The sequence below is a fragment of the Chrysochloris asiatica genome, unplaced genomic scaffold (genome assembly GCF_000296735.1).
Source record: "Chrysochloris asiatica unplaced genomic scaffold, ChrAsi1.0 scaffold00073, whole genome shotgun sequence".
Taxonomy (NCBI): Eukaryota; Metazoa; Chordata; class Mammalia; order Afrosoricida; family Chrysochloridae; genus Chrysochloris; species Chrysochloris asiatica.
In genome coordinates this window covers 2,597,224-2,599,320 of record NW_006408591.1, presented here as the reverse complement: position 1 = coordinate 2,599,320, position 2,097 = coordinate 2,597,224, and positions in this window count along the sequence as shown.

The following is a 2,097-nucleotide window of genomic DNA, read 5'->3' as shown; positions in this document are numbered from 1 at the left end:
TTCAGGTTTCATCTCTCTTCTTTCTTCTGAATATAGGGAGACCAAAAGCTGCACCGTAGGCAGCTGCCCATGAGCTTTCAAGATCCCAGATGATGCTAACCCAAGCAGGATGTAGAACATTGTCTTTGTTGAGTATGCTATTCAAATTGATGATGGTATCCCCTGAGACTATGGACCTGAACACCTATGCCCAACAACACATTGCCTTAAGATGTTTGATAATATCTAGGATATTTTCATCATTTTTCTTGCTGTATGCTCCACCACATTCATAGTTGTATTGCAGGAAAGGTAAATATTCATGTACAGATATCCTCTTTCAAACTCTTATATATTTCTGGGAGGTATATATGTATATATATATCCCACTCTTCCTCCCTTACCCATTCAGCCTGTTTCTCAATTCATGCATCTACACACACAGAATACTGTTTTCCCAAGATTGTGCATAGATCATTATTTATCTCTGTCCCCTTTTGCCCATGCATACCTCCCCGGGTCTTCATCTATCTTTATCATTCTTATGCCACCCTCCCTCTTCTTGCATATTGCCCTCCCCCTGTTTGTATATCATCTTCCCATCACTCAAACTAACATGTGTCTACCCACTATTGGCTATAATCTTTACAGAAACAAACTACCAGTTCTTTCTTCTATGGTGACTCTGGGTGGGTTCTAAGCAATGATTTTTAGTTTAATTGTTATTATTGGTTAGTGCTGTTGAGTCGATTCCAACTTTTAGTGACCCTGTACAGGGTTTTTAAGGAGCAGCTGGTGGGTGTGAACCACCAACCTTATGGTTCGAAGTCCAGTGCTGATCCTACAGTGCCACAGCAGGAGTTCAGTGGAAAATTATTTGGCCATAAAAATAAAGGAAGTACGTGGATGAACCTTGCAAACATCAGTCAAAGTGGAAGAAGTCAGTTACAAAAGACTACATAGTGTATGATTACATTTATATGGCATGTCCAGAATAGACAAAATCTATAGAGACAAAAATATTAGTGGTTGTCTAGGTCTGGGGAGAAAAATGTTAAGTTAGTTCCAACTCATAGTAACTCTATATACGGTTTCTAAGGAGCAGCTAAAGGGTTTGAACTGCCGATCTTGCAGTTCAAACTGGCCTTTCATACTCATCCTACAGTGCCATACCAGGACTCTTTTAGGTTAGTAGTTGAATGTAAATTTTTTGTGCTACCTTACAAAGCACATTATCTTTAAATTCATCTGTGAAATTTGACTCTCCTCCATTACTTTTTATAACACTAGATATTCCCACCTATCAAACAGCTAACATCAAAATCTGATTCCAAAGCAAGTTGTTCACTGGGAAGCCATTAAGGCAAGAAATCAAGTCCCTTCAGGACAAACCCCCCTCTAAAACTGAAACTTAAAGGGAACACACAAGCAGGCATGTAAGCTTGCTGGTGAACACATTGGTCTACTGGTGAGTGGAAGAAGGGGAAAGGCAGCAATGAAGAAATGGACTGAGTTAAACCACATTCTATAGACTCCTGTTGACCTGGAGATGAGAGAGAGAAGAGGAAGGGCTGGTTGATCCAAAGTGTGGGGACACCTGCAGACACCTGAGCCCATGGACAAGGACATAGCCACAGAGGGATAGAGTTGAGAGTGGAGCATCCAGCTGATATGAAGTGAGGGGAGATACACAAGAACACGCAAACTTGCAGATAATACCCATCTGACCTAGCCTCGATGACTTAATAATCAGAACTAGACTTGTTGTTGTTGTTAAGTGCTGTCGAGTCAGTTCTGACCTGTAGCAACCCTGCATAAGTTTTCCAAGGAGCAGCTGGTGAGCTTGAACCACCGACCTTGCAATTCAAATGGCTTTGCAGTCTGGCACATTAACTCACAGCGCCACACCAGGACTCCTAGACTAGAGGAGGATAAAAAATAAAACAATATTTGAAAAAGGAAATGAGGGTAAGTTGCTACAATTTGATGAACTTATATTTACTTATATTCATGGAGGTAGTAGCTCAAAATACCAATAGAGAGGGAAAGAGTCTTCACATCAAGTATCAATGCTATGCCCTCTGTATAGGGTACATAGGGATAGGCAACTTAGACATT